The sequence below is a fragment of the Eutrema salsugineum genome, unplaced genomic scaffold (assembly GCF_000478725.1).
Source record: "Eutrema salsugineum unplaced genomic scaffold, Eutsalg1_0 scaffold_11, whole genome shotgun sequence".
In the NCBI taxonomy this organism is placed as follows: Eukaryota; Viridiplantae; Streptophyta; class Magnoliopsida; order Brassicales; family Brassicaceae; genus Eutrema; species Eutrema salsugineum.
In genome coordinates this window covers 4557474-4575532 of record NW_006256901.1, presented here as the reverse complement: position 1 = coordinate 4575532, position 18059 = coordinate 4557474, and the positions used below count along the sequence as shown (strand labels likewise).

The 18059-nt window shown below is 42.6% G+C and overlaps 1 pseudogene; it reads right to left on the bottom strand.

The window, feature by feature from the left end:
• Positions 1-17033: 17033 nt before the first annotated feature.
• Positions 17034-17134, bottom strand: LOC112090118 (annotated as a pseudogene).
• Between the last annotated feature and the right edge of the window lie 925 nt (positions 17135-18059).

The window sequence follows — 18059 nt, the reverse complement described above, 5'->3', positions numbered from 1 at the left end:
ATCTTCCACTTCCCAAGAGCCGATAGTTTCGTCACCAACGTTTGATATATTTGAGTGCTCTTTCTATTAAAGTTGGAATCATGCCATTTGGATCCATACCCTGGAAATTACGCTCTCCTGAATGCGTAGTGGTCCGAGTGCGACTTAGGCATGCGAGATGGCCGAGCAGAGAACTGAACCGCAGAAAGACTCGCGGTTTACACCAACTTGGGCCTGCGACTTGGGACTAGAGATGACCAACTCGCACAAATATTCTCTCCAGAATGCGTCCTGGTTGTGCGAGTTGAAGAGAAGGAAGCCTGAACAGCACAAACACTCGCTGTTTACACTTATATAGGCATGCGGCTGAGGCTGAAGGATTTAAGGCTCACAAGGCTGTTTCTATAGCTGTGCGACTTGAGCCTGCGACTTGGGAAGCACTTGACCATGTCGCACACTTGAGACATGACCCATTTGAAGCCGGGTCAGTACCCAGTTTTTCCTGGGCTGACCCGGTTCATAATACTTAGTATAAATAGGTTTTGGGAGAAAAACCCTAGACACCTTATCTTTTATCTTCCATGCTCTCTTAGTTTTCTTTCCTTTTGAGTGTTAAAAAACGAGTTTGTTAAGAGATACCTGAAGGATTTAATCAATCTAAAGCTGTTTCTAATCATCTCATCTTGTTATCTTTGCTTCTAATCATGATTAACATCACCTCTTGCAAAAGATTAGGTGTGTTAATCATGATTAGTGAGAATAGTTTTTTATAGTCTTTGGGCATGGTAGATTAGGGGAATTTGATGTTAAATCTTTTATGTCTAGGTCTTAATCCATAGTTTCCTTTCTTGTTTAGTGTTCTTAATGCTTGATTAGGCTAGAAATAGTTAATCAAAGGTCTTAGGGAATTTCATGAACACAAGGTGTTTGATAAAATTCCCCAAAGAACTAAGCAAGAGTTTTTCATGATTAGCCTATGAGAATGGATGTCTAATGTGACTAATTAGTTAATGGAACTTGTTTACAATGCTTTTGATTGCTAATTTAACTAATGAGAGTTAGTTCTAGAATTTGGTAATTAACAAAGTGATTAGTGCCTTGAGAGAGGATTAGTTAAAAATAGAGTTCTAGACTAAAGGATGAGCACTTTTGTGAGTTTGTAGACATCATGGGTTATCATTAAAAATCCCCTAATCAATTACCTTGCCCAGAGACTTGATTTTATTAGTTGATATATGAATTTTTGTCATTGACTTTTGTTGACTTTTGTATGTTGACTTTTGTTGACTTTTAAGTTGACTTCTGTTGACCTCTTCTATTTTTGCTTTTTTATTTATTGTTAATCTTGTTTGAGTTTTTGATTGCTTATTTTAATCATTTTTTCAGTAGTTAATCAAACCAAATCCCCTGATTTGCTTAGCTTAAGTAATTTCTTGTATTCTTGGTGTGCTAATCTTAATCTCTTTGGATTGATACCTTAATATTGCAATGACATGAGCAGGAATTAATTTAGAAAAAAAATTCCTTTATCACTAATTCACCGCAGGCTATATTGTGAAAGTCCTGCATCGGTAGTTGCAGAATTGGAGATAAGTGGATTAGCCTTTACCATTTAAATACTACATTACAAATTCTGCAACTACTCCGTCTCACACTCACACCAATCAGGATTGAAGCGTGGAATTCTGTGGGAACAAACATCCACAGGGAGGCCTCTAATCGGGTGGAAACCTAAAGATCGGGTGACTCTGATACCTAAGGAATTCAGGAGTACGATCAAAGTGTATAAAATATCTATGATCTCTCTCATGTTCAACATATTTGTCTCTGCGGTGACCAGATATTATATCCTTGAACCTTTAAATTTTGTTCTGGAAAGCTGAGATGTCCGATTAAGATCCTAATAACATTCATCATAAGAAAGTTATTTGAACTTCACCAGATACTCCTTCACATCATCTTCTCCCCTCCAAGAAATGATCCGGTCCACAGTGGTCCACTCAGTAGGAATGGCCACAAAGTCTTCTTCCTTGTTACTCACAGACTCCGTTTAGATTGAAATTTCTTCACCCTTCTTTTTTAAACAAGGGATGGATTTGTTAGCCTTTTAAAATTCCTCCTCTGACACCCAAGAGCAGTGTACAGCTCAAATTTGGAGACCTCAAAGATGGAACTATCAGGTTTCCAACATACCACATTATGGAATCAAGATCAATAGATGTCGTAGGACGCATTTCATAGTTCAGAATCTTTTCCATTTCGATAAGACCCGCGGCCAACAACCCTTTCACCACGGTTAGAGGCTACCCGACCGCGGCCAATCATCCATTCTCCGCAGCCACTTTCTTTCCGACTGCAGCCAGCCATCTCCTAGTTAGAAGGACAATTTCTGAAGCCCAAATCATTTTCTCAGCCTGAATTCCAGAACCCTAGACACCATGGAGCATTGGAGACTATAAATACTTATCATTTATGTCGTTTTTAGGAGAAACGAAACACTTTATAAAAGATTCAACTTTAAACTTTTCTTTTAGGTTTAGGGAGAGAGAGATCTATCTCTTGAACCCTTTTTCTTACTTCTTCAATTTCGATTATTGCTCTACTTTTTAATACTATGTTTTTGATTTCGTTCATCATGTCTGAGTAGTTTTATTGTTGGGTCAAAGGGATTTTCGATGGGGATATATATGTTCGACGAGGATTCCATGAGCTATTGAAGGCGAATCCTATAACGTTTTCTTCCGAATTTACTTTCGATGAGTAGCGTCATGAACTACAATCTGATTCAGATGCTTGGTGACACGAAAGTGTTCATCCAGTAGCAGATCTAGTTTGGGAGAGCAAAACAAACATAGGAGTGGAAACCTACCTATGGGCGATTTTTGAATGCTGACGAGTCTTAAACATATTGCATCTTTTCTCTTCTAGGGACAGAGTGAAAACCTACTGGTCAGGGTTGAGAGAAATAGTTGTCTATGATCACGACAGTGGCGTATTCATACGTCCGTGACTTTAGTTCGAAAATTTTTAGCTAGGATCTTATTAAATTTACTCTTTAGCAATGTTTTGAATCGTTCATACCCCGGAGAAAATTTTCCTGAAACCCAACGCCTCTTTTCTATTGATTTCACATATTTTATTTCAAGCTTTAGTTCATCATTTTCATTCTCTTAATTAAATTTTTTTAAGCAATTAGGTTTAGCCGTTTTTTCTTGTTTTTAGTCTATTTCATAAAGTCTAGTTATTAGGTCATTTTAATTCCCGTATCTTCTCGTTAAGATTAGTTTTTACGTTATAAAGACACCACCAAAACCCTCAAAAATCGCCTGGTTCTAGACTTCCTTACTTTATATTTCTTTCGAATGCTTTTGCAGGAAAGATCCTCGTTCCCTGTGGATTCGATCCCTATGTACTATAATCGATCAGTTGTGCACATGCGGCTATTGATTTCATTTAGGGTAAAACTTGACAACACTCACACACAACATCACATCAAATTTTTGGCACCGTTGCAGGGGAAGGCACGCATTTTCTTTTTCGCAAAACCCTAAGAAAGGTTGGTAAATCGAATCTAGAACCCTTTTTCTACATATTTCCATTTTTCGATTCTTTTGTTTCAGTTCCCGAAGCGATGAACCCTATAAATCGAAATCCCTACTACGAGGGAGGTTTTTACAACACTCCTAAAGCCACTAAACGCAGAGAGGAGCAGTATATGCACGGCCTCAATGAATACACTCGAAGGAACGATCCAGAGTTCTAGGAAAAGATGTGCGCCCCCTACGCACAGCACATGGTGAACCCTAGACCTCCTGTTCGTCGTCTGCCTCACCAGATTCTTCAGCAAGATGAGAATGCCCAGCTCAGTAATCGATTGAGTCAGCTTGAAGTGGTAATCATGCAGTTTATCACAGTTCAAGCCGTATCAAGAGCCGCCCTTCATGAGAGAATTGACAACATGTCGACTAACTTTAACAAAAAGCTTGAAGATCTTTCTGATCAAGTTAAATCCATCGAGACTCAGGCAAACAAAGACGCCGAGACTATCAAAGAGAGAATAGAAGAAGTTAAAGGACAAATTAGAGAGAACAAAGTCAGCATTCGCAAGGCTAGTGGAAACATCCGCACCTTAGAGATCAAACTCGATGAAGCATAAGAAACTATTAATGACCATAACAACCAGACCTACTCCTACGTGGAAGAGATTTGGGATGGAATACACAAGGTTCGAGATAAAGCAGAAGAGATCGACTCGACCATGGACAAAGTAGTCTATGCTCTTGAAGAAGTCGAAGATAAGGTAGAAAAGCTTATGCAAGGGCGTGAAATGCATGGTTCGACGCCGCCCATCAAAGGTCTTGACCTAAAATAATAGGAAATAGAGTTGGAAAATCCAAAAGGCAGTTTAGAAGGCAAAGGAGAAAATGAAACAACTAAACCACCTCGGAGTCTCTCACACGCAGTCGCACCTCCCTCGACTGCTGCCAACAATCATCCAGGCGCGGTCGTGAGTCTTCTGCCTGCGGCAAACTGCCCCTTCCCCACGGCCGTGCTTCCTCCACCCGCGGTAAACCATCGGTTAGATCCGCATCAGCCTTCTTCGATTCTCACAGGTAAATGTTCATTAGATGCACCTGCTGGAATGGTCAGGACTCCTTTTTTTGAGAAAACAGTGTACGCCATCAGCTCCAAAACATCTCAAGAAGAATATGAGGTACTTCCTTTCAGAATAGTTTTAGCTTACGAAAACGAATATGAAGGACGATACCTCGAGGACGAAGACTATCGTCTGTTCATAGAAGAAGGCAATCCAGACAAATTGGTGGAACTAGGAGCACCGATCTCCAGAGAAAGACACATTGAACTCAACAAGTTTGTGAAAAGGATCCCTCTCTATACAGGTTTCGATGATATATGGGGTCTTGGTTGCTTGCAAGTTTTCTTTAGGTACAGCAAGGAGACAAAGGAAGATATCCGAACCTACTTTGGGAGAGCCAGACGTCTGTCCTTTCCCAGGACATCACCTGATGCTGCAGTTTATTTGATTCACCTTCAAATACCTGAAGAATGCATCTACTACACCAACAAAATCAGCAAAGAAAAGCTTGATGAGTTCAGTGATGTAGTTCCAAATTTGCCTGAAGGAATCACCTTTGCCAGAGCTTGCAAAGACTTTATGATAGGCCATCACTTCTGTGAGAGCAAGGAATCAATCCCTGAAATAGAAGACTTGTTCAATCATGCCAGAAGAGGTAAACTTGTTCGAACACTTCACAAAATAGAAGGTGCAGGTCAGTTTCTCATCTCCTGTTCCATTAGAGGGGAAATGTTTAACTATATACTTTGTGATTCTGGAGCTTGTGTCAACATGATTTCCAAGGTAATTGCTTTGAGACTTGGTATTAAGAACCTGCGCAGGACTACAGTAAAGATTAGTCTAGCTTATGATTCCAATGCAACACCTAAAGGAATGCCCATGACATTTCTTTGAGAATAGGAGATTGCATTGTGCCTGTCGACTTCTACATTGTCGAAACAAGAGATGCAGCACATCCAGTGATTCTTGGATGGTCTTTTCTAGCAGAGCTATAATGTACTGGCCAAACCAGAGAATTTCATTTGCTAATATCGACAAAAATGTCTTCACAGAAGCTGTCTCATACAATAGCAAAGCAAGAAGACGTTCTGCAGCATAAGAGTTTAAAGAAGAACTTTGGAGTGACGAAGAACCTGCTAGGCAAAGCAAGGAGATTTCAAAAAAGACTTGTCTTAGGACAAAGCCTTCTTCATTGGACTAAGCCACATCTTACACCAAAGTCGAGCTAAATGACTTAAAACAAAAGTGCTTAATGGGGGGCAACCCATTTAGGTATTGTTTTCTTTAGGATTTTTCTTTCTTTTTCTATTGATCTTTTTTCTTTTTCTTAAGTTCAGGTGTTTCTTATAAAACAAAAAAAGCCAAAAAAAATCAAAAAACCGAAAAGACCAAAAAGAAGGATGGTCTCTGATTGCTCGGCCCAGCAGAAACCAAAAAGAAGCAGGAACAGGTAGCATTTTAGCCCCCGCGGTCGCAGGCTTTTGGACCGCGGGAAACACCACTTCGACCACGGCCGCGTCTTTCTGACCGCGGACGGGCACCAGTTTACCGCGGTCGTATGACCCCTGACCATGGAAAATGATCGTTCAGATGATGCCCGACCCCAAGCCACCCACTTCACCTCATTCCACCTCACCAAACCCCATTCCACCTCATTCATCACTTCACACCACCTTCCATCACAACCTATCACCTTCCCAAAACTCTCCGAATGGATCCGGTCCACCTCCACCAGCATCCCGGATCCCGGTAAATTCTCTTTGGCCATACCAAATTCGAATATCTATGCATTATTCTCATCCAATCTCGACTTGTTTCACACTGAGGACACTGTGATTTAAGTTTAGGGGAGGATTTCATCCCTTTCTTACCACTTTTCTTTTATGAGTCTTGCATTATCTACACTTTTTGCATTTTCCTTAAAGTTTTTCAAAACGGTTTTCAAAACAAAATACGTTTTAAAGGGAATGGTGAACATGATCAATGATGTTGACTGTGTTCTTTTAGATTGTTCCTAGTGACATGCTCATCATGACTTAGGACTAGACTAGGCGGTAGCTAAGCACATTTGAAACGAAATACCCTAGAGGAATTTGAATGATTTCTACTTAGATGAAGGAATACACTAGCTCTGTTCTATTTGGACTTAACTTGGACTTAATTCTCTCATTAAAGCATTAGACCAGGGAAACGAATCATAAATTCAGGACTCCTTTACCCTTTTACCACTCTCTGTTGATCTTGAATGGCTTGTTCATCTTTAGCTAGTTCCCCACCTTAACCAAGCCTCTTTCAAACCACATGCACTCTTGTTTTCTATTGTCTTATATGCAGATATGTGCAAAAACGTTGGAGAAAAAGAGGAACAACGCAGTTTTCAGTCACCAAAGACAGAGACCTGCGATTTTTCCGGAAAACTTCCCGGAAGGATTCAACACATGAGGAAGCTCAGTTTGCCATAGAAAAATCACAAATTTTGGTACAATTCGTCCTCTAGCATCTCTCTCTTTAAAAGGCATTTCCTTTTTCCAAAAAAAAAAACCGAAAATAGGAAAAGAAAAGAAATAAAAGCCTTAGAGATTCTAGAGATGTCGAATTTTAAGCCCAAGGCAACTAGAGTTCGATTTTATAGAGTTTTGGAGATCATTTTCTGATTCCCGGAAAGAATCTAAGTCTGGGGGAATAGCTGTTCACAACAAAAGAGGAAGGATCATGCAACAACATTGGACAAGAAGAAGTGACTGAAAATTGCGGTCATCATCAGGTCCTTATCTCTCTTGTGGTTTTGCATAATATCTTGCATCCTCCAGATTCATCAGGTAACCCGAAACACTTTAACTCCACTACTTAAACAGCCCTTTAATGCCAAACGCCGTCTACCCTGGATGATGTCTTTGATGAGAATTCACTATTGCACTTAATGAATGTAGAGAGCTAGTTGACTGAAATTGAGATTTAGATTGTTTAAGTTTTGCATGACGAAAAAAGTGGACTAGTATCTTTTGTGTCTTGGTGATAATTTTCTAGACTAAGTTGTGGATTGATGCACGATCTGTGGTCCTAGTTTAGGAGTTCATGTCTCTGAGATTTGTGCATTTCCTATTTTTGTTTTCACTTAACCAGTTTAGACTTTTGCTCTGTTTGGGGACAAACAAAGGTTTAAGTCTGGGAGAGTTGATAACACCGTATTTTGACCACTTTTATGGATCGTTTTGAAATACTTTTTCTATGTTTTATTGCTTTCAAGTACTTTTATTACGTTTTTATAGTATTTGTAGTTCCAAGACTCTTTTCAGGAAACTTAGGGAAAAACTTAACAAAATGGATAGAAGACCAGATTTTCAGCTCAGGTCTTCTCACCGTCTGATTCAGCTCAAATTTGGAGACCTCAAAGATGGAACTATCAGCTTTCCAGCACACTTTACAGCTTGTCAATCCAACGGTTCAATCAAAAGTTACGTGAAGAGCAAGATGTCCTGTAAACCAGTCGGCAAGCAATTCCACCCGCGGCCAACAGCAATTTCACCACGGTCAGAGGCTACCCTACCGCGGCCAAGAATCCATTCCCCGCGGCCACGTTCTTTCCGACCACGGTCAGCCATCTCCGAGTTAGAAGGCCTATTTCTGAAGCCCAAATCATTTTCTCAACCTCAATTCCAGAACCCTAGACACCATGGATCATTGTAGACTATAAATACTAGGTCATTTTTAGAGAGAGACGAAATACTTTAGAAAAGATTAAACTTTAAGCTTTTGTTTTAGGTCTAGGGAGAGAGAGATCTATCTCTTGAACCCTTGTTCTTTCTTCTTCAATTTCGATTATTACTCTACTTTTTAATACTATGTTTTTGATTTCGTTCATCATGTCTGAGTAGATTTATTATTGGGTCAAAGGGATTTTTTGATGGGGATATATATATGTTCGATGAGGATTCCATGAGCTATTGAAGCTGAATCCTAGAACGTTTTCTTATGAATTTACTTTTAATGCATGGGAGTAGCATCATGAACTACAATCTGATTCAGATGCTTGGTGACATGAAAGTGTTCATCCGGTATCAGATCTAGTTTGGGAGAACAAAACAAACATAGGAGTGGAAACCTACCTATGGGCGATTTGTGAAAGCTGACGAGTCTTAAACATATTGCATATTTTCTCTTCCAGGGCCAGAGTGGAAACCTACTGTGTGAGCCAAAACTCGCACAACCAAAAATTTATTAAGGAAAACTTAAGGGATCCAAAATTTCTAGGGTTTATCGCAAGAACTGTAAGATCAAAAGAAGGTTTTTTACTGGAAATGTGTTTAAGTCTTATTCCTCTCGAGTTGTGAAAAGTTACATAATGAATCGCATACATCGTCTATTTATATTAATTCTCTAAACCGACTAGCCGAAAATCCCGGGAGAGATTTTTGGAATATTTTCTTATCGCTTCGTGCGGCTACCGACTTAATGGCTCACCTAGGGTTCTTCATGGGCTTCCTCATACAGCTCGGCCCAACTCAGGTGAATAGGGGGCTCGGCCCATTCTGCTTTACGGCTTGATCCATATCGATTAAGGGCCTCCATCGCTACGCGGCTCGGCCCATACCATTTGTACGGTTCAACCCACATTCCCCGCAGCTCGTTCTGTGCTGCTTCTAGGGCTCAGACCTTATCATTTTGGGGCTCGGCCCATCTTGCTTCATGGATGGGCTCGGCTTGTTTCCTCACAGAACTCGGGTTTGTCAATACCTTTGACACTTAGCCATTTTGAGATGGTTAATTCAGCTAGGGTGGAAACCGACCCCAACAGTTAACCCCCTAGCTCGTCGGTCTCGGAGACGAGAGTGATGAGGTATGAAGCTCTGAAGGCTGGATTGACCATGTTCACCGAGCCGCTGTGCTGCGGTTTTACCGAGCCTTTTCAAGACGAAATAATACCTAGTCGTTGTGCTGGTAATGTGATTCCAGTGATATACCAAGCTATTTCTTTAAAGAGGCGATTAAGAAGTCGAGCCGTCATAGAACAATAATGACGAGGTATTCTTGACAGGATGTCGAGCTAACAAGGCGTCTCTTGAATGAGAGTGGTGCCGAGCCGAGTTGAAGCCAATGACAAGGCATTGTGTACGAGAACGTTTATGCGGCGCCGAGCCGTGTCGATGATGAGGCGTTTCTCAAAAGAAGGCCGAGTCATGTTAAAGACTCGGCCGAGCCGCATGAAGCATTTTACAAGTGAATGTCGAGCCACGTTTATGACGAGGCTTTTTTTAAAAAAAAAGAAAGCCGAGCCATGTTAACGACGAGGCAATTTACGAGTGAATGCCGAGCCATGTTAACGATGAGGTGTATTTCAAAAGAATGTCGGGCCATGTTAACGACGAGGCATTTTACGAGTGAATGCCGAGTCGTGTTAATGACGAGGTGTTTTTCAAAAGAATGCCGGGCCATGTTAACGACGAGGCATTTTACGAGTGAATGCCGAGGCGTTCTTAGTGAAGGGCACATATGAACTGTTTTTGATGACGAGGTACCACTACAGCGTCGATCCACTCAGTTCATGAGACATTCTCAGATATGTAGTTGTACTGTCTGGACAGCTCGGTTGGCCTAGGTGCGTTACGCGAGATGTATTTACCAATCCTAGGTTCCTCGAAAGGAAATCTCGGGTATTGGCGCGTGCAAACAACGCGCCTAGAATTTGTTCAGACGCCGTGGATTCCACGCGCTCTTATTTATTAATCTTTACAGCTTCCCGAGGTCTACGCGGATCCCACGTGCCTCGGCTGTTCTAAAGGTAGCTCTCCCTTCTTTCTTCTTTCTCTCTCTAGTTTATTTATTTTCTGGCTAGGGTTCCGAGGCCTCCTCCATCTCAGATCTTTTTCCGACGAACCTCGCCGTGAAGTATTGTAATTTTTGTACGAGTTGTAAAACATGTCGAACTGCTCGGATGATTTGCTATAACCCCTTTTTCACTACGAGCCGAGCCGTGCAGACGCCGAGGCGAAGGGTGCAATGGGGTCCTCCGAGGAATCCGCCTCACCGAGCCCTTCCAACGATTTCTCCGAGGGCGACAAGCTGCTCCAAGGGTGCTCCAAGGGTGCTCGACGAGCTGCTCCAAGGGTGAATTCTCCGAGCCCCTCTGGTGCTTGCTCTGTAAATAACTAGGTGTCTGCTTCGACGAGCTGCTCCAAGGGTCCTGTCAACAACAAAGACGTTGATTACGCCGCGGTGAAAGCCGAGGAGGAAGCGTTCCCCTTTGACCCAGTCAAGGCGAGACTTGAATTAGAACGTCTCATGGCGTCTCGAAGCGCTTCCTCTTCTTGGAGGAGGAATTCCAAAAGATGGAAAAGGCAAAGACCTGACCCTCCTAGTTCCACGCTCTCGTCTCCTGAGTCACTCGAGGCATTATGACACCGCTTTGGAATCTCCGAGGCGGTCGAATTCGTCCTTCCGGAGAAAAGTGATCGAGCCGACAAGCCTCCCGAGAATCATTTTACCCAGTACGAGGCGTTCTTTGAACTCTGTTTTCTTTGGTTCCCGATCCCCGGAGTTATCCTTGAGTACCTGTGGAAGGATGGAATCTCGATTGGACAGATCATGCCGAGGGGCTTACGGCATATGATTGGCATCTTGGTTCGGAGTTTTGAGTTTGGTCTCGACATCAAGCTGGGTCATCTGCTCAACTTGTTGGAAATCAGAAGAGCCCTGAGAGGAGGCAGATTTTATATTTCCAATAAGTCTAACCACCGGGTTATAGGCGGTTTCCCGAGCAAAGTCCAGTTTTTGACCAAACGCTACTTCTACGTTCTGGTGAACGAGGCGTCGGTGGGCGAAGACTTCGTCCGTAAGACAAAGACCGTTTGGGGACCACTTGGTATTCGATCCGAAGCCTTGCCTTGGCGCGGAGATGCGATGGTGCAATTTCTACCTTCTAAGCTGGTCGTTTTGTGTATTGTTTTTGCAGTTTGGAGCATCCTCTCTTCTGTCCCTGACAACCTTTTCATTTTTCGAGATACTCTCGCGGCTCGGAGAGTTAATCGGAGGAAACACTTCACTTTTGAGAGAGTGGAGAGAGCCTGAGCCATTTTTGCCGGGGTGTCCATTAGTTCTTTGTCGTCAAATTCTTCAAGAGACACGAGACAAAAGATGGTGTTCATCATGCTTAGGGAAAGGAAGAGACGTGAAGCCGAGGAGGCCGCCAGACGAGCTGTCCAAGCAGCTCAAGTAGAGACCAAGGTGGTGTCTCGAGAAGACCCACCGAACCTTGAGCGGGGTGATGTGGCCCGAGCTGCTGAGGAGATCGAGTTCTATGCCGCCATGGCGCAGCAAGGTTTTTTTTTTCTTATTACATTCCCCTTTTCTTCCGTGTTAGTAGTTTTGACTTAGAGTTTAACACGTTTTTTTTTTGTAGTTCGTTGCGGCTATCAACGAGATGATGGCCGGCTATGAGTTGGACTTGGTTAAAGATGAGCGTTATTTGGAGAAGGCTCGGAAGGAGGAGGCGATGGCCAAAGTCAAGAATCTGGAAGAGGAAAAGATAGCTCTTCGGGCCAACATCGACAAGGTGTCGTCCGCGATTACTTGCCTCGAGGAGTCTAGGAGGGCTAAGAGTGCTGATGTTGCTTTGTTGAAGAGCTGCATTGACACTAAGGATGCCCTGTTTGACGCTAAAGTAAAGAGGGCTAAAAAGGAGGCAAGGCGTGAGTTGACGGCCAAATTGGAGGATGGGCTTGCCAAGCTTCAGAAGGCCAAGGACGATGAGAATGAGCTCGGTCAGATTAAGAGCAGCCTCGCTATGATCAAAGAGCTTCGGAAACCCGACAGGTCGCTTTGGATACTGAATAGGCGAAGCTTAAGAGTTGGGAGAATGACTACGTTGACGATGAGGCCTATGAGCGTATCCCCTCCTAGATCCGAGGGGAGCTGGTCTTTTCACCAGTTTCGCCTGATTTTGTGAACACCTGCCTAGGCAACGAGCCGATCGAAGAAACGGCGGCTAGTATCTGTGTCGGGGATCTTATTGGGTCAAACGTTGATACTCCGGCTCTCTCGAACCTCCTCGCTGAAAGCAAGACGCGCCGCACAGCTTGATCCTTGTCGCTTTTTCCCCCTCCTTTTTATATTTTTTTTTGTTTTTTGACAAAAATGCCTGGGCGGCTTTATCCATCTCTTGTACTCGTACTTATTTCAGTATTTGTGCCTGGACTGCTTTATCCGCTTAACTATCAAACTCAAGTTCACGGTGGATTTAACTGATAGTGATTTTGTCTATCTCTTTTTAGAATTGTTGGTTTTGCCTTAGCGGTTTCATGGGAATTATTTGCTCCAAACTGTCTTTTTGAAGAAAACTCTTGTTGAACCGAGCTGTTCCAAGGTAGTTTGCCAAGCCGAGCCAGAGGTACAATTGTCTTCTTCCTTGCCGACCCATTCTATAAAATAAGACGAGCCGTTTTAATGTGTTTCAAAGATTAAATGGTTTCTAAAGACCGGTGTTCCCGAGCTGGGGGATGTTCCTGTCTGTATAGGTTGTTTCAACTTGGTTACGACGTTCTTTAATGGGATTGGTTGTAATGCCGAGGTGTTGAGTCAGTATAACGAGGTATTTAACTCGGCTTAGTTTTTGACTACCGAGGCGCTTAAATTTGAATTTCGCGTTGCCGAGGTTAATGTCTAAGTAGACAGCATTAGAGTTTGATTATAGACCGGCGTTCCCGAGAAGGTGAGTGTGTTTTTCGGGTTTTAAGAGTTCCATTCGGTTTTAGAGAAAGCGATGTAGTCTCGACTTATAATCTCGGGTGCGATGATGAACTGTGGCAACCGATACGTTTTTGGTCTCAAATTTGTGTAGCACGCTTGATTTTAATCCATAGAGGATGTAACTCGCACCCTCGTCCTAGGAAAGGTGGTAAAAGTCTGTTTTGAGAACTTTGTATTTGTTGTCTCGTTGTGGCCAGTAACGAGGTGAGGTGTTCGAAGCTAACGATCAAGAAGTAAAAGTCTAGCCGAAGTGAAAACAAGTGAATAAGTGAATGACAACAAGTTTCTCAAAAATTGCCGAAGTGAAAATAAGTGAATGAAAAAGTAGCCGAAGTGAAAATGATCTTAGAGACAGTAGACTCGACGAGCTAAAAATTTTAAAATTGATGTAGGTGTAAGTGTATACGTACCCCTTCCCCCCCCCCCCCCTTTAGGAGGGGGGACAGCTGAACCCGGCCGAGGACGGGCTGTCTACGTACCCTTTGTAGAGATCAAGCCGTCTCGTAGTTCAAACCTTCCTGTCCTGACAAAAGTCTTCGTTGTATTCTGGGGAAATCCACCTCAGGAGGGATCACACATTCTGTTCCATAGACAAGGGCAAATGGGGTTTCTCCGGTGGCTCGGCGTGGAGTCGTTCGATACGACCAAAGGACTCTTTCGAGTTTGTATGCCCATCGTCCCTTCTTGGCATCGAGCCTCTTTTTCAGGCCATCTAGGATTGTCTTGTTAGCTGCTTCGGCTTGTCCATTCCCCTGAGGATACCTTAGCGTGGATTTGCTCTGGCGAATTTTCCACTTCTCGCAGAAAGCTTCAAAGGGAGTTGAGATGAACTGAGATCCGTTGTCGGTGACTATCTTGTAGAGAACCCCGTGTCGGCAAATGAAAATTTTCCAGACGAAGTGTTCGACCTGAGCATCTTTTATAATTGCGTAGGAGTCGGCCTCGACCCATTTGGAGAAGTAGTCAGTTAGGACGAGCAGAAAACGCTTATGCTTTGATTGATGTAGAGGTCCGACTATATCCATTGACCATCTCATGAAATAAGGCGACGGAATTAATGACAGCAGCTCGATTGGTTGATGGATAGTAGGCGCGTGTCGTTGACATTTCTCAGACTTCGTAGTGAACTTCTCGCAGTCCTTGACCATCGTGGGCGAGAAGCACCCGTGCCGTTTTATCTTGATCGCCACACGCGCCGTTGATAACACCGGATTTTGACCATTTTTATGGATCACTTTAATGTCTTTTACAGGTTTTTTTACTCCATTTTTAAAGGTTTTCAAAGGCTTTCTATGTTTTCGGATTTTAAAAGACTTTTCAGGTAATTTGGGATAAAGAGGCACAAATTGGAACAAAAATACTCTTTTGGATAAATGAAGACCGTCAGAACTCTCATAGAGAGACGAAGACCTTCTCACTGTCCGATCACCCTCAAAATTGGACACCTTATAGAAGAATCAACCAGCTTTCAAATGCACTTGGTTTGGAGACATTCCAACGCTTGGATCTCAAGATATTTCATTAGCCCCAGACCTAGGCAAAGACGGCCAGCAAGTCACGCGACTGCAGCCACCAGCCCATTCCCCGCGGTCAGAAGCTTCCCGACCTTGGCCAACCACCTATTTCCCGTGGTCACGTTACTCCGACCGTGGCCGACTAACTCCGAATTAAAGCCCATATTTCTGAAGCCCAAAGTCATTTGTCAGCCTCAAATCCGGAACCCTAGAGACCATGGAGTATTGAAGACTATAAATACTTGTCATTTAGGTCGTTTTTAAGAAGAACCTTGATACTTTTACAGAAACCCTTTTCCTTTAGCCGTTTTTATGCGATTTTTATAGAAGATTCTTGAAGTCTGAATTCTTTAATAGAGAAGCTTTCTTTCATCTCTTTTCTTTACTGTTTTTGATTACTTTTATTAAAACCAATGGTGATGTCGACCTCAGCTATGTCTGAGTAGATCCTGAGTTGGGCTTAGGGTTCCCGAAAGGGGCTCTCATAATCAATTAAGAGATCTAGGTTTATAGATCTGGGATTTTAACTTTGTTCTCTGGTTATTCTCGTTCTTATTTCATGTATGCTTGATTGATCACCTAGTATCTGATCTAGATAGTTAGTGTTGCAAAAGTTTTCATTAAGTATCAGACCTAGAATGAAACAGGCCATTTTTCCGTAGGAGTGGAAACTTACCTGCAGCGAGATCGTGAGTACTGACGAGTCTTGTGCAGCTCTTGCGTTCTCTCCCTTCCAGGGCCAGAGTGGAAACCTACTGGTCAGGGTTGCGAGAAACAGTTGGTTATGATCACGATAGTGACGTAGTCATACCGCCGTACTCTAGCTCTAGAACCCTATATTTCGATATCCGTCAATCCCAATCTATCATCCGTAGTGTTAAAATTGATAATGATCCCTGTAGAGTTCCCAAAAGCTTAGCGTTTTTAGCCATAGTTTACAAACCAATTGATTTTTACTTGCTTATTTAGATCTGCATTTCAATTGCTTTAGTTTGATATTTTGCTTGCTTTATTTGCTTTCCATTCGATTTTTCTACTTGATTTCTAGGATAGATTTATTTGCTTTCTAGGATAGATTTATTTGCTTTCTTTTGTTTTAGTTTAATCCGTGACAAACAACCAACCTCTAAAACCAATCTAGTCTAGACATAAAGTTAGAAATCGTAGAAGAATATCAGGCACACAAATCTCTGTGGATTCGATCCCTAAATATTACAACTGATTAGCTGTGCACTTGCGGCTTTCATTTGTTTTTGTTAAGGGTAAAAGTTGTTCCCTCACGCAGTTGACACGCATCAACTTTTTGGCGCCGTTGCCGGGGATTTGTTTCGCTGCCTTTTGTTATTTTTCTTGTTCTAATTTCTGTTCTAGACACCTGATCTCTAGTTCTTTCTTAAAGTTTTGCTGAATTATCTTTCCCTTCTTTTGTTTTTCTCTGAATTGCATGAATACCACCTGTAGAAAACATTCCAATTCTAGACGAGATAGACAGACACGAAAGAGAACTTCGAAGACTTAGACGAACGCAAGGAATGGCCAACGACGACCAGCCTGGAGATCCTATTAACCGAGCTTTAAATAGGGACCAAGACGGGTCCGAACATGGAGAAAATGAAGAGAATGATCACAGTGGAGGTGATTATGCTCGACAAGATGTAGAGGAGGATGAGGTTCCTCCAAGAAACCACCAGAACCGCGAGCGAGAAGAACGTGAAGACCTTGACGCACCTATCAATGCAGCCGATGGTGACAACCAAGGGATGCAGCCGAATGGACGCGTTAACCGCCCTGTTCAGCCAGCAAATCAACATCGAAGACAAGCCAGGAACCATCACATAGCTGATTTCGATGCACCTACTAAAAATTTTCAGAACCGATCTGCAATTCAAGTTCCATTTCCGAACCGAAATGAGTTTGAAGTCAAGCCTCAAATCATCTCATTGGTCAAACAAATCCAATTCCATGGAGTTCCTTCTGAACATCCAATGGACCATATCGAGCTCTTTGAAGAAATCTGCAGCATGATGAGAACAAACCAAATTCCAGCGGACTATTTAAAGTGTAAGTTGTTCCCTTTTTCATTAGCAAACAAAGCTCATCGTTGGTTGAAATCTTTGCCTGCAGGATCAATTACAAATTGGAAAGAATGTAAAACTGCTTTCCTGAACAACTTCTATACTAAGTCAAGGTCGAACTTGTTGAGAACCAAGATCTCGAGCTTTCAGCAAGGACCGACTGAACCTTTCTATGAAGCCTGGGAACGTTTTCAGGAGTATGAACGTGATTGCCCTCACCATGGATTTCCCGGATCAAATCTGCTGAGCACATTTTACCAAGGTTTGCAACCAAAATACAAACTTTTGCTTGATACAGTTAGCAATGGAGATTTTGGACAAAAGACGATAGCACAAGGAAGAGCCCTCATCGAGAATTTGGCTCAAGCCAATAGCAATGATTGTCCTGAATACGATCGCTCGACGAAGCAAACCGGAGCAGACAACAAGGAGATAACCGAGTTGAAGAACATGATGAGCCAGCTTTTGAAAAGCAACAATCGCCCAATCCATGCTTGTGAGACCAACAATGGCGCAGAAGATGAGGGACCTAGTGATATCGATCACATTAATCAAGCCTTTCAAGAAGAAGAGCTGAACTATGTAGAAGCACAAGCACCATATCCAAATCGCTTCAACAATGGCTTCAACAACAACTTTCGGAATTCAAATTACAACAATCTCTCTCCAAATGTAGAGAATCCTCAAGATCACTACTACCCACCACAACAAAAATCCTTCCAAAACAAGTTCCAAGGTGGAAACTTCGGAGGGACAGGAGCCTATCAACCGCGACAGCCATTGAACTATCAAGGTACGGGTTTTAACAATCAATTTGTACAACAGCAAGGAGTTACAACAAACCAGCTAGCTTCTCAAATCGGAAGACTTGAGCAGTCCATCCAACGGCTTGTTATGACAAACGAGAAAGCATCCAAAGACATGAACGTGAAGGTTGACTACATTTACAATGACCTGAACGGAAAGTTTGAAGCTTTATCTTTGCACGTCAAAAAGCTATACATACAAGTTGCCCAAACAGCCGACTCTATGAAGAGGCAAAGTGGAGCTCTTCCCGGAAGAGTTGAAGACAACCCCAAGAGGTTTTCCAATGCCATAACCACACTGCCCGAAGAAGAAGCCAGAACCGATGGAAAGAATGAAGAAACCCCA